At 36.6% G+C, this 23094-nt stretch overlaps 1 protein-coding gene across 1 annotated transcript in view; it reads left to right on the top strand.

Moving 5' to 3' along the window:
• Positions 1–23094, top strand: part of DPYD (dihydropyrimidine dehydrogenase) — a gene marked incomplete at both ends in the record, with an annotated part of 932092 nt that overhangs the window by 442378 nt on the left and 466620 nt on the right. The gene's annotated exons all lie outside the window — the stretch shown is intronic.

Raw genomic sequence — 23094 nt, 5'->3', positions numbered from 1 at the left:
CTCAGTTTAATTTGTTAACTCGTAAGTTTTATGATAAAAAGAAAAATAAAAACAGGATTAAGTGTAAAATTAAACAACTCAGATACACTGACTGTGTGGTCTTGGGGCAAAAAGCCAAAGCTATTAGATTTTAGTCTTAGCTTTTCACTAAATGTCCTATTTTATTCTTAACTCTTTAATTTATTTTTTTATTTTTTAACTCTATAATTTAAATGAATATTGAAACAATAATTTTGTCACTCACATAGCATTTTTCTGGAAAAATTTGCTCCTGTTGATAAAATTTTGATTCTTCCTACTTCAGGAAATACTACTCATAATACATCTTCTTGCCTACCTTCTTTTGGTTTGTCTTTTTTTTTCCACATAGTGACAAAATGTACTTTATCTTTAATGTTTTATTTAATTCTATCCTATTTGCCATGACAATTTATTCTAGCTTTCTTTCTATAATTTGTATAACTCATGTAGGACCACTTACCCAAGTACTTGGCCTTGTTTGCATTATTATTTTAATGTTTGACTCACTGCTCTCACCTCCTCCTGGGCATCTCTGAGTCACAGGGCTTGAGCTAGTGAGTCTGGACCATAATGTAGTATCACAGAAGTACAAGGCTCCAAGAAAACAATGAACACGGCCCACAGATTTTTGCATAGAGACAAAGTTATGATTTAGGAAACAGTTAAGGAGATATCAACTCTAAAGTTTAAAAATTATGTGAAAATTTATTAAAAGACAAAGTCTCTGCAATGACCAAGGATAGCAGCGCTGTGCTCTTTTAATTTCCCGCAGCCTTAGAGACACACACAAAGAGGAGCTGAAGACAGCTACTGGATGTGGATGGTCTTACTTTGACTCCTTTTGCTCTTTCTGTCTCCACATTTGTCACCCTCTGTTTTTATTTTTTATTTTGCTCTGATTTTCAGACCACTCTCAGGGGCCTCAACCTCACCTTCTGCATAGCTCCATATTCCTGCCTCCAGCAGAACTCTCTCTTGCCTGGTCCAAAGGTTGGCTGGACATCCTCACATGCGTGTCTAATCTGCATCTCAGATTCACTGGACATGTTTACATGCACATGTTACCAGCCCCACATGTTCACTGCTTTTAAACTAAACATGTCTTTCCAAATCTGTTTTATCTCCAGTCCTTATTATTTCTGATTCCAAGGTCAAACCCACCAAGTAAGTAACCATTAGACTTTAGAGTACTCAGTCTAATAAATTTTTTTTAAGATTTAAAGAAGCTTATTTTAAAAGAAAGAAATACAGAAGACAGTTACAGTCTCATGTACCCAAGGGTAACATGAGGGGGTGGTTCGAACGAATTCATGGAGATACATGGAACAGACTTTTTTTTACGTATGACCTCCATCTTGTTCACGTAATTCGGACATAGAAAAAGTCCCTGTAAGGTACCTCCCCTTATCCTATAAGGTACATCCCCTTACTTTCCCACCAAGGTGTCTCTTTTCATGAAGGTCATGGTCGACCCCTTCCTCTCATCCTACTCATCCTAGCTAGATTATCCAATTATGTAAACCTGCCTTTAGAATGAGGATGAGGAAGTCCTAGTTCCCGCTCTTATGGACTTGCTAAATACCTTTAGCTAGGTTAATTTACATTGGAATAGTTGCCTGTTTTTTTTTTTTTTTTTTTTTCGAAACTAAGTCCTTTCACCAATTTTTGAAATACAATAATCAGAGCTTTCTCAAATCTTCCTAGGCCATTCACAATACTGGTACATTACCCCTTCTGTCTAGTAAATTATGACACCTGTCAGGCCAAAGTTATATATATATATATTTTTTTTTCTTTCTTTCTTTTTTTTTTTTTTTTTTTGGAAACAGGATCCTCCTGTCTCCACCTCCCAAGCACAGGGATTACAAGCATGCGCCACCACACCTGGCTACAATTCTTTTTAACAGTTAACATAAACTCAATTTCCATTACTTTTTCCTGATTTTTATCACTTGAATGTACCCCTTAGCAAAGGAATAAGGGCGCTGAGTCGGTCATAAGCTGCTTTGAGCTGAACAGAGTCGAAGTTGAGGCCCCAGCTTTAGGGCAACATTCATGCAGGGTGGTAGTGAGGGAGTCAGATGGGTAAGTATATCTCTATGGCCATCCAAAGGGCTTTGATAGATGTTTCTCTTTGGGTCTGATCATACCATCATCTGACGTCTGAAAGCTTCAACCCTATGAGACAACACTCGCAATACAGGTTAACCATGAAAACCTAAGCATAGCACTTAAATGTTAAAACCTGTTTTGCTGAATTAAGCTGAAACACACAAAATTGGGATGAATATTGTTTATTTTGCACCATGTGAATCCAGAAATTAGTACTCTGGAGACCTAAAATAGGCTTTGGGGTAATTTGAATAAAGATTTCAGATGATTTGATTAGTCCCATGTCACCTGGACAAAACAAAAGTTCCCCCTTCTGCTCTGGCACTGTTTGGAGTTTACTTAAAACTTGCTGGTATGCTGACAATAGGGTAACATTATTATCTAGGACTATGTCCCAGTCAGAAAAGACCTAAAAGTTTCCCCTGGCATATGAGTGAAACCAAGCTGCCAATCTTCACCTGGACATGTGCTCTAGATTGCTTGCCCGGTGGACTTAACAAGCTATTTTTGGAATTAATTTTTAAGGCAAATTTCAAATTCCTGTATGATATGACTCAGTCTCCTGTAACTTTTCTCTGGTAAACAATCTTGAAGCCAGTTTTAAAGAATTATTATAGTCTTTGGGGTCTCCCGATTTCACTGTCAGAAGTAATCCTTTAGCCTCTTCTATCCGCAGTACACCCCTGCTGCTGAACTCTAACACTTTCCTCTTGGGAATATACAAGAGGTGGGCTTATTAGAAACCCACTTTATTTTAACTAACAACCCATCTTCATTATATATGCAAACAAACATACCACAAATACTTTACAACTTGCTTTAACCCTCTGATTTTTATCTTGGTCTTTTTCTTCCCATTTGGGACAATCTTAGGATAAACCTTACAAACAAACAAACATTCCACAAACACTTTAGAACTTGCTTTAATCCTCTGATTTTTCTATCCTGGTCCTTTCATTCCCATTTGGGACAATCTTGGGATAAACCTTACAATATGCTTTCTTAATCTCACAAAATTTCCTTTCTCTGTATTTACCAAAACATAAAGAAATACATCTATAGACTCTCTATATCTGTCTTTTGTTGTTACATACAAACAAACAAAAAAAAGCATACCATTTTATAATGTTATTTAGATATCAGCAATTTTAAAACCCATTTAAAAGACTTAAGTGTTATTTGAAAACCTTATGAAGTTAAGAGCATTCTAAGGCATTGCATTTTGCATTTCCCCAATTTAATAATTGAATTATATGACATTATTTAAATATCACTAGCACCTTAAAGCCTTAATTTTGTTAGATTACCAAAGAAATCCACGACATCATATAAGCATCATGAGTGTCTTAAAACATTAATTTTGTCAAAGAAGAAAATAACTTTATTTAATCAATGACAGCTTTTCTGAAGTTACCATTTTAGCTAAGACTGATTGAGATAAAAAAAAAAATCTTTGAGCAATAACTTTAGTGCAGCCAGCAAAGGAGAAAAAAAAAACTTTTGGTTTCCTGACATTATATCTCCTTGTTAGCAGAGGAGCTGAAACCTCTGGTATAGCTAAGAATGGGAGAATGGAAGGTCACCCTGGACGCAGCAGGCTGAATATTGGGTAAAAAATAGTTTGGGGTCTGACCTGATATACCTCTCACCCTAACTAAACTTTTGGATCTTGGGCCAGGAAAGAAGGGCAATGCCTTAAATCTGGCCTCTAAGATCTCACAGTGATCACCTAAGGCTCTTTAGTCTTAACTCAGGTGGTGGGAGTTGGGAGGAATCACTAGGAACCTAGGTCTGGGGACCCCAGTTCTCTTTGCAACCAGGCACACTCAGCCATTTAATGATCCCCCTTTGCACTGTGAGCCAGGCCTTAGAGGGCCTTTTTGGCCTCCTGATTGATGGCATTTACTCCAGAGAAGCCCTTGCTCTCCACCCCTAAAACAGACTTGAGCCTAGGCTTCTGTGCTCAGCCAGAATTCTTTCATGGCTTTTGCTTGTCTGTCCTTCCCTTTTCAAGATCCTATTAAACTGAATTGGCAGCATGCAGTAGTAGAATTTTTCTGAGGATAGCCTCCCCTTCTACCCGGTAAAGATTTAAGAATGCTAGCACCTATTGTTTGAGTTGGTGACATTGCCCTAAACTCAGCCCGTAAAAGCTGCTTATGGCTAGATCCAACTTTAAACTCCCTTCTTCCCATTGGAGGCTAATCTGTGTGGTCTCAGAGGTTAAAGAACAGCTGAATATAAGCTACTTCAACCCATCTTTCCTCCTTTTTTAAAAAATAGATCTAGTTGCCAAAGAGTGTTATAATTTAAACCTCCTTGACAGGGCCATGTGTCTCCGTTCCCCAGTGCATACTGTGGCTATACTTGAGTGCAGAAAAAAATGAGAGCTTTCTTTAGCGTTTTGGAATCAAACTTTTCCCAGTTTTGGAGAACACATGTGAGTGGAGATCTGGCTTCCACTTTGAATTGCTGGGATTCCATCTGAGAAAGTGCGGGGTTTTAGTGGCCTGTCTGGGCAAGGTCATCCCCTTCCCAAAGCTTTACATTCTAAAACCAATTACCCTAGCATTTAGGATATTGCTAGAATCCCATCTAAGACAGAGAGGTATTTTTTGCTCAGAAGGTCATCCTCCTGTCCCTGCACCCTGTGTGTGTGGGGGGGGGGGGCTTGAGGGTGGCCTCATTTTCCACCAGTTTGCTGCCCACAGGGAGGGTATTAAATAGGAAGGGGCTTTGCTACCCTTTCCCTTTGCTCCATATTCCCCTGTCTGATTGAGCTGTGTGGCCCTTCTCTGTCCGGATGAGGTTCCCTGCATCCCCTAAATCTAGGGGCCCAGCTGGGGGCATCCAGCTGGGATGCCTGTGTACATGGAGCACTGAGAGTGGCCTCACAGCCCACCAAAAGGGCAGTGCAGGCTTGAAGTTTAGCCACCCTCCCTTCTGTCCCACATCTGACCCTTCTATCCTGCCTGTGTATCCTTTCAATCTCTCAATGAGGTTTTCTAGCTGAAAATATTGCCATTTTCAAACAAATCTTATTAATTTGCTTCCCTTAAAATATTCTCCAATTTTGGTGTGTCTAAAAATCTTGAGCTGCCATGCTGTTGGGCATGGCTGCCTCCTGAGCTTACTTCCCTGAGGGCCTTCTTACGCAAATGGACTGTATCTGCCTGTTGAATGCCAGACAATGCCTCCTGGGTGTGGTTGTTCACCAAGCAGGCCTGCCTGTTATCTAGTTGAAACTATTGACTTAGGCTTTTTCTTGAGCTCTTAGAGAAGCTTACCCGTTCAGGCTTCCAATAGCTGCTGGGATTTTAGGGCTGCTGGGGACTGGGAACTGCCATAGTTCACAGACCAACAGGGTGCACATGGCCACAGTTGCTAATGGCAATGCTTCCTAGACGCTTGCTTCCGCTAAAAGCAAGCTAGCTTATCTCTCTAGATCCTGTTTCCAACTACCAAAAAAAACCTCACTACCATTTTAATATTGGGTGCTGAATGGCATATCCTGTTTGGGGAGCTTTCTGAAGGTTGGCCTTAGGCCTTTCTTTTTAGATATAACTTTGTATAGGGCTTTTAAAAGAGTATCCCATCTTTGATGTGGGCAGAATGGATGGGGACTCATTGGGCCTATCAAGCCTACACTATTTAAAGGGTTTACTTCCTGGAAGGGATTCGACCAATGGCTAGTTCTTTGCCAGAAGATCAACGGTCATTCTGGGGGAACTCATCGTTCCAAGAAGGTACATACCTTTTGGGATGCAGTAGTACCAGGACCACCGGCAAGATGCCCTGGAATTCCCTTTCAGAGATGCAGTGATGCAAAGCCTGCTCTTTAGTTGTTTTAAAGCTCAACAGCTCTACAGCTGTAGCTAAATCTGCTGCTGCTCACTGAACCACTAGCCAAAAAGTCCCATGAAAATTACTGAGCCACGTGCCTCACGTTGTCTCAAAATGTTGAGCATCAATTATGTTACAGTTTGGACTGTGGCTGTTACCATTTGGGGGTGACTGTCCTCTAGGGATCTTTGTTAGACCCCTGGGAATAATTTCCCAATAAAACCACAAAAACTACAAAAACAGAAAAAGATAAAAGGAGTGGGTTCTTGTCCTGAGCTAAGGATAAATATGCAATAGCCGGACTCTTGCTGAAGATTTAAAGAAGTTTACTAAAAAGATAGAAATACAGAAGACAGTTACAGCCTCATGTACCCAAGGGTAACATGAGGGGATGGTTCTAACGAATTCACTGTAATAAAATTTTCAAGTGAGGATGGAGGCCAATAGAACAGTGGAAGGGAACTGGGGGATGAGGAGAGAAGAAGAAAAAGGAGAATAGGGGAAGGAAATCATTTGAATAACGCAGCATCCATGTATGAAGGTATCACAACCAGTTTCACTAACATGTATGAAAAGGGGAAATGTGTTGGGATATGGGTGAAATACACTGAGAGATGTGTATAAGCATATTTGCATCACTTTGAACCACATTATGATATATAATTATAATGCACTGATAAATGTATAAAAATTAAAAGACAACCCATAGAATGAAGAAAATATTTATAAATCATGCATATCATTGAGGATGTATACCTAGGATATGTAGAGTTTTCACAACTCAAAAATAAAAAGACAACCCAATAAAAAATGGGCAAAATATATGAATAGACAGTTCCCAAATAAGGCATATAAAATCCTATTGAGCACGTGAGAAAATGCTCATCATCACGGATCATCAGGGAAAAGAAAATAAAAACCGTGATGTGGATGGGTAACACTTCATACCTACTGCCAGAATCAAAAAGTCAAATCATAACAAGGATTTGCAAATGAGGAAAACCAAGCAATGAAAAATCAGTGCCCTCATACACTGGTGTGGGGGGTATAAAAGAAGCAGTTAAAAATATCTGACAATGCTCAAAACTATAAAATATAAAATTACTATAAAACGTATTTATATCCTATTCTTAGATACAGAAGTTTAAAAAAAAACATATGTACACTATCTTTTAAAAATCAATTAGGAGTCAACATAGGATTGATGGCTTTTGTCATACTGAATAATTGCATTAAAACAAATGGAACGATGCTATTTACTAATATATGAGTAACACATTTTATGGAAAAAGTAGAAAAGGACGCAGTCTCAGAGTAAGGGTTCTTCTCAAGAAAGCACAGTTTAAAGATTTGCATTAGCATGTACACACACACATTTTTCTCATTAAAAGACAGCTGCCCTGCATGCAGCTATGTTTAGAAGCTAATTAAATTTTGTTTTCTTCTTTCATTTATCTAGTCAATTCTGTCTCTGTACAGACTCTTTAATATGTCTGTTTTAGTTTGTTTATCTTTTATGTGGAATTACAATCTTTAGCTGACCGGCCATCTAACTGAGCAGTCTACTAGCTCTGGGAAGGAGTGAAAGTGGGGTCAGGGGATAAGAGAAGAGGGACATATGTCAAGCCAGATAAAGCCAGGAAGACGTGCGAATTCAGTTTACAAGAGAGAGCAGAGATGCAAAGAAGATTTGAAAAGATAGAATCAAACAGGGGTCAGTGGAGGGTGGCTTGTTTTTTCTAAGTACTGAAATCTATTTATTTGTGTATTTTAAATAAAATACATAAAATATAAAAATAAATATTTTTTATTTGCTGTTTTATAACGTTTCATGATTATCCTTCTAAAGGATTCATTTTCCCTCACACTATATTCTTTAAAATAGCTTTATTACAATAATTTTTTACTTGTGCCTATTTATCAAATCAGGGGAGTTAACAAGTCCATCTTTTTAACACTTTATTTTTTTGTTAAATTTTTAATTGGTGCATTGTAATCTCACATCTTGTTCATGTTCAGGATGATAGAGGCATAACTGCACACAGTTCTCACTGAGCCTTGCCCCATTTCTTGCCCTAATCCTCCCTCTTCCTCTCCTTCCCATACTCTGCACAGTGAATGGCTTTGGTAAGTTTGGGTATATACATCAGGTCCAGCGGGGTGTTTCCTTCTTTTCTCCTTTCTCAGTTAGGTTCCCTTCCTCACTCAACTAAGGTTTTTCCTCCTTTGTCTGGAATCCCTCTTGTATCCCAATTTCTTGCATGCTTCTGCATTTGAGGAAGAACATCCAACTTTTTACTTTTTGTGACTGGATAATCTCACTTAGCATAATGTTCTCCAAGTTCACCCATTTTGTTATGGTTTAAAATGTTATGGTTTGGGAAATAAGTGTTACTGTTTGTGGGAACTGTCCCCGGGGACCTTTGTTAGGCTCCAGGACACAATTACCTTCAACCATGGGTTCTTGTTCCAACTCAGGACAAGTCCTGGTCAGGACTTTTGCTGAAGAATTAAAGGAATTTATTAAAAAGATATAAATACAGAAGACAGTTACAGCCGCATACTATTCAGGAATAGCATGAGGGGGTGGTTCCAATGAATTCACCAAAGATTGCTGGATGCAGAGTATTCTGATAGCCAGTTTTCTAACCTCTCAGCAGGTCATTTGATATGTAGATATCCTGCTCTGTCTCCAGCCCAGACACCCTGCTCTGTCACCAGCCCAGATTTTCCCAGGTTTTTTGTTACACTCCAAAAGGTGTTATCTGGAGTCTGGGATTTCCCTCACATCCTTGAGGAAGTTTACCTCTCTTTAGAAATGTAAAAAGGCTGTAGGCTTGCATGGTGGTGGAAGCTTGTAATCCCCGCCCCCACCCACTCTTGGGAGGATCTCGCAGGTTCGAAGCCAGCCAGGCTGGTTTAAGAGACCCTGTTTCCAAATAAAAATATAAAAATAGGTCTGTGAGTGTAGCCTGGAGGTAGAAGGGTTTCCAGCAACCCCAGTACCACCAAACAAACAAACAAAAACAAACAAACAAACAAACAAAAAAAAAACGGCTGTAGGATCTTGGACTTCTATTCCCTTGCTTAATTACCCATTGCACCTAGAAATTTGCAGCCCTCTCCTCAAAGCTCCTGGCTTTCTTCACTACCAAACATATATTTTAAAATTGAAAATCTTTACCAATACTGGTACATTAATACATTTTGAAGCCACTTCCCAATGCTGGTACACATATCCCTGGAAATGACATAATTTTGTTCTTCAAAACTGAGTAAACTTCCATTGTGTACACATCTCATTGTTTTGTAATCCATTCATCTGCTAATGGTTATCTTGTCTGCTTTCATAGTTTAGCAGTAGTGAATTGTGCAGCTATAAACATAGATATACATGCCTTAGTTGGGTAGTTTGGCTTCTATTCTTTTAGGTAGTCCAGTGGTATTGCTGGATTATATGGTAGGTTCATTCCCCTTCTTTTGAGGACCCTCCATACTGTTTACTGTTTTCCAAAGTGGTTGCATTAATTTGCAATCTCACCAGCAATATATTAGTGTTCTCATCCTTCCACATCATCATCAGCATTTGTTATTGTTTGTGTTTTTAATGATTGCCATTCTAGTTGGGTTTAGGTGAAATCTGATGGTACTTATGATTTGTATCTCTCTGATTGCTAATGATGTTAAATTTTTTTTCATGCAGCTATTGGCCATTTGTATTTCTTCTTTTGTGAAGTATCTAGTTCACGTGCCCATTATTTCATTGGGTTATTTGTTTTTTTGGCAGTGAGTTTCTTGAGTTCTCTGTATAGTCTAGATATTTGTCCTTTATCAGAGGAATAGCTAGCAGAACTCTCTCATTCTTTTGGCTCTCTCTTGAGGTTCTTGATAGTTTTCTTTGCTGCATAGCTATTCAGTCCTTAACATTTTAAAGAAATTTTTATTAGTATTTAATAATTATACCTATTTGTGGAGTACAGGGTTTTATTTCATTAGATGTATACAATACATGCTCAGATTAGATAATTAAATTGGGTATTTAAATTGGATAAAGGTGGAATAATAAACATTTCCATTCCATTTTCATTACTTAAGTGTATGGATGAACTTCTTACTTCGAGTTCTTTATAAAATATATAATTGGTTATTGTGAACTATAATCTCACTCTGTGCTGTACAATGCCAGGACTTATTCCTTCTTTCTAACTGTTTGAGTACCTACTATTTTACCTCCCATTCTCTCCTCCTTCCTACTCTTCCAACCTCACATTCTAACAGATTTTTTTTAAAAAACACTAAAGCACTCATAATCTACTTTTTTATTTCAGTATTATCTTTTAACTTCCCTAATAAATAAATGAACAGTCCTAAGTAATAAAATTTTTCAAAAATAAATGAACTATCTTTTTACTTAGCTTTTGCTTACTTATAAAAGAAAAAAATGGACCTTTAGTATGCTGAATAAGACATTCGGTGCTTTAAAACTACATATTGCCAGGAATGGTAATGTTTGAAATGTAAAATTTAAAAATCTATGCCCAAAAAGGGTTTTCGATTTGGTTGAAGGCGTTGTGCTTGTCAAACTAAGTGTTGAATTACATTTTAAAATCAAGTAGAGATGGTAGGTAGGTAAAAATACCTTGTCAAAAAGAATCAACACTTCCACCTTCCTGCCAGGGTGTTAGATGCGAAGTGCTAAGAAGTGATAAGGCAAAAAGGAACATAAATATAAAGGGGAACTTTTTTCCATTTGGTCATGTAGTTCTGGCCTCTACCTCCTCTCTTTAAAGTACCTCTGCCTTTCCCTCAGTCAAAGGTAAATCCAATGCCTGCCCCACACTGCAGCCAGTCATCTTTCTACAATATAATACAGTTCTTATTTCCACATTAAAGAAACCCCTGAGCAGGGGAAGGTGGTACACGCCTCTAAACCAGTATTTCAGAAAGAGAATCACGAGTTGGAGGTCAGCACATGCTAACTTGTTGAAATCTTGTATCAAAAAAAAAAAAAAGTGATGAGGCTGTCAATCAGTGGTAGATCACCTCTAGGTCCAATTCCCTGTACAATCAGTCCATCAATGAATACATGAAATACATCCCTCAATGGCTCCTCTTTGCACTCTGGATGAAGGTCAAACTCCTTAGCTTGTGATGATGCCAGTTTAAATTTTCCCCAACAAAACAAGATTTTCTACTGACTCTTGGCTTTTTTTATTGCTCTGTCCATATAACCTGGCTGATTCTACCTGTCCCAGGTTTGCTGTGCATCCTCTTCCAAGGTGTCTGAGACATCACCTTCTTGATGTGTCCGTTGATTGAGGCCTCCTTGCTGATCTTCTCTACACAAGCCAGTGACTATGCTTGCTTATTTTTAGAACTCTAAATAAGGATATACTCATGTATTGAATAGGAAAAATCATGCAGAGGAAGAGAATTCATTTTAAGTAAATATAAAGAGGAGTTAAAACTAATTGGCTTATTATATGATAAGCTCATTAGCATTATGAATAGTGTTTTCTTGGAAATATATTCATTAAGAAAAATTGTATAATACTTGTAGTACATTTATGAATGAAGGCCTATAGCACTTTGTTCTATATGCTACATTAATATATTTTGGGGAAAATACAAAACTCGTGTATTTTTAAGATGGTTTAATAAACACATTAGAGTATGAATTAATGCATAAAATCACTACAATTGGATGTTTAAAATTTTGTTTCAATATGCTTTTTAGATAAATGTGATTATTTAAAGGCTTATGTTGGGATTTCAGTAATTCCCATAGTTGTCTGAAGAGATCTTCCCTTAAATTTCATTAGATAATTTGCTCAATTACCACTTATTGAGTACCAGCTGTCGGGTCTGACACTTGACACGAGGAGGGTACCAGAGTGAATAAATGAAGAGAGGTAGAATATAGTGCCTATACATTTGGGCTCTGAATTAAAGAGCAGATTTCAGATCCAGTTCCAGCACTGTCATCCTGTATAATCTTGGACAAGTTACTTCATTTCTCTAGGGCATGGTCTTTTCAGGGGTAACTAAGGGATCTATTAATGAAAAAACAGTGTCAATTAGAGTTACTATCCTACTGGGTTATGGGCAAGATTATGGAATTCATGGAAAACTCTTAATATACAGCTGCTCTATAAATATTTATTATTTGCATTGCCATAGGTTATTATTATAGATAATTCCTTTTATATTATTAAAACATAAAAAATATAAAATAGGCATTTTATTAAATGACAAGATAGAAATTCAAATTTAATCTTAACAGATGAATATTGAAAGAAAATATTTTAGGTAATTATAAAAGCATTTTAGTTAGTCATTCATATATCACTCACATACATCCATCTGTCCATAAAGTCATGCACGGATTCATTCATGCATTTAATAAAAATATTTTTTAATGTGGTATCTTTTCTAGGAAGCATTAAGCACTACATTTTCAAATGAGAATAAAAACATGAAACTTTGCATTAAGAATATCACCATCTAGTAAAGAGATCAGTCTCCGTGTTAGGTCTAACACAAAACAAACTCAATTATTAAAAATGTAAAGATACAGTAGAAGTTAGCCCGGGAGAGATAGTGATTGATTCTGTCTGGATGTGAGTATCAAGATGTAGAATTGGCAAAGGGTTCATAGAAACCAAAGTAATAGTAAAGAAAGAGAAGGAGAACTTAGACGAATTCCAAGTAATTAGAATCCTTGGAAGTTCTAGCTGCTGCGCGTACAATTGTATAGATGGCTCACTGCCCAAGGCCAACCCAGATGAGGAAACCATCTGGCTGAAATCAGAGCAAGCTTCCTTCACCAGATAATAGAGCCTTTCTTGTGCTGTTTTTATTCAAAGGAAAGATGTCCTCCTTGGACAGTGCATGGTGCTCTCTGCTTGCCATAAGCCTTCCATCTGTGCAGCAGCTCCTTATGATTTCACCAAAAGACATGGTCTAGCCTACTATAGGCCCTGATATAGAGAACAAGTAGGAAAAAATCTCAATAATTTTCTGTAATTATACCAGAGCTACCTAAGACAGGACAACACCTACTTTATAAACTTAATTTAAGATATGGGATGTAATCAGAATTATTTGCATATCAAATTGCTAGTGTTGCATCAGGTATTAATGTGAGGAGAAATACTTTCCAATTTTTCAACAGTTCTCTCATTAGGAGTCATTTGTATACTTATATTGGTATGTTATAGTCTCACATTATAATATAGTTTGTAGTTATAGTGACACACATTCACACACCACTTGGTAAGCTATTTTATATTATGAAACATACTTATCTTTTTTTTTAACTACTGAAGTAAACATACCATATGTTAAAACCTGATAAAACTCATAGTGGGTAGAGGCACTTACATTATTTATCTTTCTTTTTCAAAGTGTGAAACATTTCAAGGTAAAAAAAATATTCTAAAGCACATGATGTACTTAAATCAAAGTCAATCACTAAGCCAAGCATGGGAAGGAGGGATGGAAAGGGAATGGGGTGGGGATTGAGTAAGGGCTAATTGGGTGATGTGTGCATGTATGTCTCCACCATCTTTTATACCATTAAGATGTATGACTACAATGCACCAATAAAAAAAAGTTCTTTTGAAGTAAAGAAAAAGTGGTAGAAATTTACACACACACACACACACACACACACACACACACACACAAATAAAATGTAATACATTTTTTATGGTACTGGTGATGGAACTCAGGGTCATTCTATCATTGAGCTATAGCTACAGCCTTTGTTTATTTTGAAATAGGTTCTCCAACCTGTTTCCTTCTTGCCTCAGCCTCCCAAGTACTGGGTTTACAGGCATGCACCATCATTTCTAGCTATACTTACTTTACTTTACTTGAGCTGACAAGTTATGTAATATTATTTCAAACCAAATTATATTAGTGGAGTCTAAGCATATTGAAGTTTTCTTCTATCACTTTATTAAGAATTTCTGAATATTAACAATAATTTTGATAGTGTAACCAAATGACTAGAACCAAACAACAATAAAAACACCTTTAAATTTTAAAATTCAATTGCACTTTTACTTGCATATTTCTAATGAATTTATTTATTTAACTGATGTATGTACATGTATATATCTAGGTAAATGGGTTGATAAATATTCTGTACTTGGGGTAAACAACTAAACACATCAACTCATTAACCTTTTAAAATTTTTTTGGAGGTACTGGGGTTCCTGGAAACCCTTCTACGTCCAGGTTACACTCCCAGATCTATTTTATGTATATGTTTTTAAATTTGGAAACAGGGTCTCTTAAGCCAGAGAGGCTGGCTTCGAACCTGAGCGATCCTGTCTCCGCCTCCCAAGTGCGGGGATTACAAGAGTGAGCCACCACGCCCAGCAGCTCATTGACCTTTTTTTTTCCCTCTCTTAAGGTACTTAATACTTGTGTTTGAATTCAGGGACAATCCTTTAGAGAAATTAGAGAGAAATATATTATATGACATAATGAAAAATTATATATACCATAACCAATAAATGCTAAAATAGACTAGGAGCAAAGATCAATGTTGACTAGAATTATTGGAGATGATTCATAGAAGTGGTCCATGTTTTTACTCTCCTGGAACATAACCTTGTATAGTCAGTCACCTTTCAAACATTGTAATAATGGGTATGATTTGTTCAGCATCTTTTATGCATGATACTTTATTTTTGTTGCAATACCTTATACACTAGATATCATTCTCTTCCTTTCACATCATTTTAATTTTTTTCATTTTTATGTGGAACATATTGCAAATGGCATACATTCAGGCTCTCCTTGGTGCCCTCTCCCCCTTGCTTCCCCTCCCCCAACAATAAGTGTCCACAGCTTTTAGAAATAAAGGCTAAATGATTAGACCCGTTTGAGGTCAATCTTTTGTCTGTACAGATGTCAGGATTTGAACCCACACACATCTATTATTATCCCTTTTATTGAACTGTTTCCCTGGTATTTTCAACTCTAGATTCTTATTCTTCTTGCCAATTAGCACTTTTCCCTACAGTGTTTATGTGCATTAAAGTTTAAAAATGCAATCATACATTAGAACTTTGCCTGAGAGTTCCTTTAGAAAAATTAGAAAATTGTGATTGGAGGCCATATTCTGTGTATAACTTAGTTCTGGTTAAAAATATACCTTTACCAGAATGATTAAGTGGACAAAGAAATTCTAAGAATACGAACATGCCACATCTCCTAACTTCCAGAGAAAGCAAATAGAGGGAAAATTAGCCATATGATTAAAGACCCAAATCTAATTGTTAATTGAGGGTAAAAATAAGGCACTTTAATTATACAGGTAAACCCAGAACATTCATTAATAACATAAATTAGAGAAATCCAGAACATTCATTTAAAAACACCAAAGTGCAAAAAAGTTCCCTTATCCTATCAAACCAAAACTCTAATTAGTTGGTTAATAAGAAAAATAGTTAAAATGGGGGGTTGTAGAAAGGATCCACATATTTATTAAACATCTTAATTTAAAGCACATAGTTATTTTCTCATTTTCCTTTTTTCAAAAATTACAAGGCATAGGTGTTTTAAACAAAATAATTGTGTTCTATTATGTATTTTGTCTAAACCTACCCATCTTATATTGTCTACAATTCTATATTTGTTTTGAAAAGTGAAGAAAGACCTTCAGATAACATAGAAAGCTAATTTCTGGATTTCTGCAGAGTTACCTTGCAGTTGTTTCCATTGATTAAAACCTACTTAATTTGATAGCAGTTTGTTTTGTTTTGTTTTAACTCATATTTATTATTGCTTTCAAAAACATTCAACCTAGTTTTCCTAGAATCAACTTTCTATCTGTTCACATTGCATAACGTACTAGTTTGTGTAGTTGTATACTTTTTTTTACATTTATAATCAACACATACAAGTTAAGGAATATATAACTAATTCTTGATAAGTGCACAACTCATCTGGTGGGAGTAGAAAAATCACATGCAAACAGGGGCACCTATTGTTTATACCATTGCAGCCTTTATCAGCCAACCTTTTGGAGTCTCACAGAGGAAAAGAAAGAAATAAATTAGTCCAGTTATTCTGTTAGGTACAACCAAAGTATAAGTTAAGAACCTGTGAGGCTGAGACCTGGAGGATCGCGGTTTGCAGACAGCCTCAGCGACTTAGTGAGGTCCTCTGCAACTCAGTGAGGCCCGGTTTCAAAATAAAGGATAAAAAATAGGGCAGGGGGTATAGCTCAGAGGTCAAATGCCCCTAAGTTCCATCCCCAGACCTGAAAAAAAAAAAAAAAGAAAGAGGCTCTTCCTAAATTGCTGAGAACTTTGCTACATTGTCTAGGCTGGATTAAAATCTTCAATCCTCCTTGTCTCAGCCTTCCATGTACTGGGATTACAAATGTACACTGCCATGACAATGGATACTATCTTATCTCACTTATGAATCTGTATTATTCTTTCAAATTTTTGATATCCCCACCCAACTAATTTGTATAGCAGAATGGTCTTAGAATAGACACATACGAATTACACATAAATATTTCAGAATTGTACTAGATCTAAAGTGTGTGTGTATTTATTTATTTATTTATACTATGTAGTAAACCCAGGGGCATTGTACACCACTCCCCACCCTTCCCTTTTTATTTTTCTTTTGACAAAGGGTCTTGCTAAATTCCTGAGGATCTCACTAATTTGCTGAGGCTTAGCAACTTGCCTCAAACTTGCCTCCTCCTGTCTCAGCATCCCAAGTACTGGAATTACAGCTGTGCACCACCATACCTTGCTAAAGTATCTTTCTTAGGTCTGCAAGCTCATGGAGCACGGGGTTCTTTAGTTTCGACTTTCTGCAATAATTTTCTGCCTAATAGTGAAGTTTATATGATATGCTAATGATGGTGATAAATGAAGTTTTTAATAGTTACCATGATTCTGTTTGGCTGTATATGGTATATGGGCATATTTTAAAACAGGTAAAGTTCTCCAAATCTATCAGAATTCTCATGCATTGTTGACCTACTTTTCTATTGCTTGAGTTTTTTGTGTATTTTCTTCTGGGTCAACTGAAGCAAAAAATAAAATGTTGCTAGTTGTTGAGAGAACTAAGTCTCTCAGGGGATTGGTAATGAGATACAAAGCCTTTAACCTTTTGGTCACAGGTTCAAATCTGCCCCAGGTCAAGAGTGATGGACAGTCATTGCCCTCAAATGGCAATTCGATAGTCTATGTGAAAAGGATGTCTGCTTTTAGTATCTCCCGAAGACAAAATCATGCCGTAGATCTACTATAGAGCACATACAAAATGGTAGTAGTAATTTTAGTAATGTTCTTCCTGTGAGCTGAGCCTTCTTTTCGTGGACTTGTTGATGAAATAGCAGGGGAGAGCTAGGTTTATGCCTGTGTTGGTTTGTGATTTGGGGCCGTGATATACACATCCATAGTAATCTTGTCATTCTTGCTACCCAGGTGTGATTCAACATTACTGAACTGACTTTTAAAAAGTGATGATCAATTTGAAATTGAGTTCTAATATTCCTGTCTTCTGTTTCTTCAAAGCCCTTCTGCTTATATTTTTAAATGTTTCATTTTTTCTTTATAATCATTTTGCTAATTTTATCTACATTTGGACATATGACTGAACATTAGTGAGGCCTATTCATTTTTGTCAATCTTTTACTTAAGAAATATTTAGCTAATAAACAAAAACAGGCAATTATAAAGTTGTTTAGAGAACGGGATCCAAAATTGTATACATTGCAAACATGTCATTGTTATGAAAGCTAATATTAAATTATGGGCATCAATATCAATGAATTAATATTTAGCTTTTTGCCATTTTTAGGGTCTGAGATTCTGAGGTTTTTATCTGTCTTGTATTGTTAGTAAACAGTCATGTAATTAGACTTTCTGATTTGGGTCTCTTCAAAAGATATTGTACCTGTTTACACCTGAAAGACTTATAATATTACAGTATTATCTTAATACCAGAATATTTACTTAATTTCATATTAACCTCACTGGTTTTCTTACAAAGTCATATTAACTTGCAGTGCTGAATTGTAAGAATTTTAAAGCTATTTTAGTAATTTTATGATATAAAAAATAAAAATGAACAAATAGGAGAAACTGTGTTCCTTGTTAAAGATTTCTGCTCTGAAGAGACATGAAAAATTACTAAAAATATGATGGGGATTTCAGAACACAAACTTACAATAACTTTCCTATTTCGAAGACCTTCCATCCCAACTTGAATGTAAGACACTTGTTATCATTATCGCTGCTTAAAATATCACTTTAATTCCACAGCTTCAAAGGCATCTTTTTGCCCTTACACAAACCAGTAATTTCTACTACTATATCTGGTGAACTAAGATTTTTTGAATTAGAAATTTAAATTGCACAGGCTTAGTATTAGAGTATTTCCGTTACCCTTTGCAGGTTTTGAGGCAGCTTATCCGACCTTACAGTCTCACCAGGAAGCTAATGGGAAAGCCTTGCAGCAATCTTCACAGGAAAGTTTCCAAATGTCAAGTGTCATCTTTCCAGCTGTTAGATGAATGGGTAGCCAAGAGGCATTTATTTGGGTGTGCAGCCCCTGTGAAATCTGGGTAAGGCAGGAGAAGGCTATAATTTGGTAGTTAGTTTACCAGCATTGGTAGAGTTGCACATCTCCTTTGGCCAGGCAAAGGACTTCATCTTGTGGTTTAATGACTGACAGCTGACTGCCGTGTTTTTTGCACCGAAAGAATGCCTTTAAGAAAGGCATGATCGGTATATCATAGTAATTTTTTGAATTCTTCACTGCTTCAGATAAAAACAATCTTATCAACAGACCTGCCTTCTTCTCTAAACCCTTTCCAACTGAGAAGAGGTAAGGCTTCTGAAATGACAGCTGTATTAAGATCTTGAGACTTATTGAAAAAGTGTCCTTCTGTTTAAGATATATGGCAAACTCTTTAATTCTTATATTAAGAGAAGATTGCTATAAATCATTGGCCACTGTCAGGTTGAAAAACAATGAATATCAATAAAAAGACAGGTTTAAATCATAGTGGATATCAGTTTGAGATATAAAATAGCCTCCAAAATATAATATTGAAATATGTCATGGCTAAATGTTGCTTCCATAGTAAGTTTTCCACTTCGTCAGGATCACATTGTTGAGATGACTCCACCCAGTGTCACTGGAGTCTGAGACTTTAGACTTAACTAGTATTAGAGATGCATGGGATCTCATTTGTATCTCTTGCCATAGCAAGTTGTAAAGTCATATCTGCATATAGCCATTGAGAAATAAAGTGCATTTCAGCTGCTTATAAATAAACATATAATAAACTCTATAGTGCTGACTATAGAATTTATCTCTTTGATTATATATTCAGGTTAATTTGTGATGTGTTCCCTAGCTAATGTTTTAAAATAATAATTATGCATCAGCAACCTGACACATTTTCTATTAAAAATTCTATTTGTAATAATGTGCAGCTTTTGTGTATGAAAGGGGATTTATTTTTTTAATAACATCTATATGTTGTAAAAGGAAATCATGGAAAAAAATGAGGAATGAGTCTGTACCTAATGGAGCTATCAAAACAAAACTATCTGGTTGGTGATATGGAGACGAAAGTACCATGACTAATAAGTAATTTTAATGCCTTTTATTGACTTCGTATAGGATCCCCAACTTTTATTAAATGGCAGCATTTGACCTGAAAAGTAATTTAAAATGAAATTGTCTCCATAAAAGCAGAATATTTCCTTACCAAGACAGCAGTAGATTGCTACTTCAGGAGGAGATAACTCAAGATTAGCTTGGGCAGAAAAAAATAATCAGATCTGAAAACTTGGGTCCATGCCATCCTGTGCCTTGGTGTATTTTGATGGTGTGGGAAGGACTCGAGTTTCAGCAGTGTCTCACTAAGTCCAAGTGGACTGTGCATGTTAGGGACCCTGTCCTGATGCCTGGAGCTGTCTGTCGTTAAGGACAATATCACAGTAAAACAAAGTACAGGAAACCATTCATTTACTAGGGAAAATTCAACTGCAAAATAACCTAATTGGAAATTTTGACCAGAACTGTGTTCCTCTTCGTTCCTTGATTTTAGCAAAGTAGAGGTGTAAACTGCAAAGGATCCTGTGGAAAAATAATCAGATCTGGGTAATATAATGGAAGTTTGAAAATCAAGAGACTAGTTTCACATCCTGACTTCATTACTAATGAAGTCTGCCTTGGATCTTTGGGAATATTCTGCTGTTACTTTCGTCTCACTTATGGCTCAGAGACAGAACAATGTAATCACAGGGGTAGAATTCTCAGCTCAAGGATTTAACAGCTTTTAAAATCTGTTAATGCCTTATCTTGAACCTCACTATTTTCATCCAGAGAAGGGACAAAAATTATTTCAAGCCAGGTGTGCTGGCACATACCTGTAATTCCAGTACTTGAGAGGCTGAAACAGGAGGATCACAGTTTTGAGGTCAACCTCAGCAGCTTAGGAATGCTCTCAGCAACTTAGTAAGACTCTGTTTTCAAATAGAAAAATAAAATTACACTGGGGGTTCAGCTCAAAGGTAGAATGCCCCTGTGTTCAATACCCATCACACACAAAAAAAATTATAATTCCATATGGTCCTAAAACCTAATAATGTGTGATAAAAAAGAATCTAATGCACTAAATTCCTTATGTATTGATTATTATAGGGACCTAGCATTCATATTATATTAAATATTACTTCTTGATCATTTTTTTTCAATTTTATAGGATAGAAATACTATGTTGAACTGGTTGTGGTGACAAACGCTTGTAATCCCAGTACTTGGGAGGCTAAGACAGCAGGATCACAGATTTGCAGCCAGCCTCAGCTCCTTAGGAAGGCCCTCCACAGCTTTGTGATACTCTGTTCCAAAATAAAGAATGAAAAATAGGGCTGGGGATATAGCTCAGAAGAGTGCCCCTAGGTTCAATCCCTAGTACCACACACACACACACACAAAAAAAAAAAAAAAAGAAGTAATATGTTGAATTTGGTTAGAGAATATGGGCATGGAGATCATTTGATTCAACCACTTAATATATAAGTAAGGAAGCTTATGTGCAGATTTTAAAAGAATTAACAGAAGTAGCAGGAGAATTCACTCAGAACAGAACAATGGCAGAATTTTCTGAATGAGCTTAAAAAATTTGTCAAAGGTAGTCAGATGTGGTGGCACATGCCTGTAATCCCAGCAATTGGAAATCTGAGAAAGGAGGATTGCAGGCTCAAGATGAGCTTCAGCAAATCAGCGAGATCTTCAGCAAGTTAGTGATATCCTATTTCAGAATAAAGAGTAAATAAATAAATGACTGAAGATATAGCTTAGTGGCAAATGTTCCTGGGTTTAATCCTCAGTGCCGAAAAACAAACAAACAAAAAAAGCTAAAGATAGGCAAAGTGTTGAAGACAGGAATAACATCTAGGATAAGAACAGGATAAATGGAATGTAATATGTTAAGGTATGACAACTAGATAATGGAAACACTGGGGCCCAAACCTAAGTTTGTAGTTCTCACCCCCACTATTCTTTTCAATACTACCCTAGTATTTCTTTTTGGTGGAGTCCAGCTCAGCAAGTGGAAGATGCAACACATAGACAAGTCTCCATCAGTTAATAGAATTCTGCTCCTACATGGAGATGAGTAGCATACTTTTTGTAATTCTTGCAACCAGTTTTCAAGCTTTGCTTTATTTCCTTGGAAATGAGATCATTTCAACTCAATCAAATTCATTGGAAATTTCATTGGAAATCATTCTCATGTACAATGGTCACTATATGCCAGGGGAGATCCTGAGGGTAGGTAATACCTATTTTTGTCATCTGATTTCCCCAGTGTCTATACTGGTGCTTAGCCTCCTGGATGGTGGTTGGCCAATAGAATGCCTGCCATAAGCAGGCACTTAATATAGTTGAAGAATTAGATATGCTTTGAGAATGTTTTAGATTATAGTGATGTAGGAGTAAGGAAATAGCCCTTTGGTGACAGATGCTCTGTGAGACTGCTAAAAGATCTTGTGCTTGATGATGAGGTTGGATGATGAGGCTGAGCTCATCAGCAAGCACCTAACATGAAGACAGGAAGGTGAAGAGGAGCATGCCCATGCTTCATAGTTTCTCTTACTTGATCCTCACAACCGTCCCTTACATAGATAATTGTTATCCCCATATTAAAGTGGCAATTAAGAAACTACCCTGGTTTTCTCCCTGCCCCTTGTCCTCACCTTAGACTGTTTCAGATACTTCTTCCTGGAATGCAAGGGTTACTTGGTGAACACAAAAGGAGGTATTGGCTGGTATGTTGTTGGCTTACAATCTTGAGCTTTTTATTTCAAGTCTTAATATTTAACATCACTGCTGTCACCTTTCTTAAATGTCAGCCGCTTTTATTTACCTTCATCACTCTTACTTTGATCATAGGGACTCCTTTGTGTTCCATGGATTTGCTGTCAGGCACCACCCTGTGCTGGTCACCAGGCTTTTCTGACTCCAGTCATGGACATCTTGTCAGCAGTGTCACCACCTTTGCCCCAAGTTGTCTGAATATGGCAATTGTTACCTTCTTGATTGACACTTTTGAAAATTTGTCAACATGCTATTTATTATTTTGGGAGGATTTCTGTCTCACTGAAAGCCAGGTCTTAGAGTTAATTCTTTATTATTTGAACAGATCCTTTGGGTTATATGAAATTGAGGTTATGGGTAATAAGTCCATCTGCCAATATTTTAACAGATGATACTACAATTAGTGAATGGTAATAAAAACCAATGTTGTTACTGTAGTGCAGTTGATAAACAATTTGAACCATTCATTTACTAATTTGTTAATTCAACACTCCTCTGCTACCTCTTTCTGGTGCTTGCTTAGATGTTGCTTTATTAAAAAAGCAATCTGTCCTCAGCCACATGTGTTTCTAATCCACATACTCTTCATTCTGTTTCTAAGAAGCCACTCAAGCACCTGTTAATTCCCACAAAATCATGTACACTTAGACGTGAATATACCTGTCATTTTCTTTTCTTCCTTTACCATCACACTGTAATGTATGATCCAAGACAGTATAAAATGTACTAGTGAGTAAC

Source organism: Muscardinus avellanarius (assembly GCF_963383645.1).
Source record: "Muscardinus avellanarius genome assembly, chromosome: 3".
Taxonomy (NCBI): Eukaryota; Metazoa; Chordata; class Mammalia; order Rodentia; family Gliridae; genus Muscardinus; species Muscardinus avellanarius.
The sequence above is the reverse complement of the archived record's forward strand: the minus strand, read 5'-3'. Positions and strand labels throughout refer to the sequence as shown.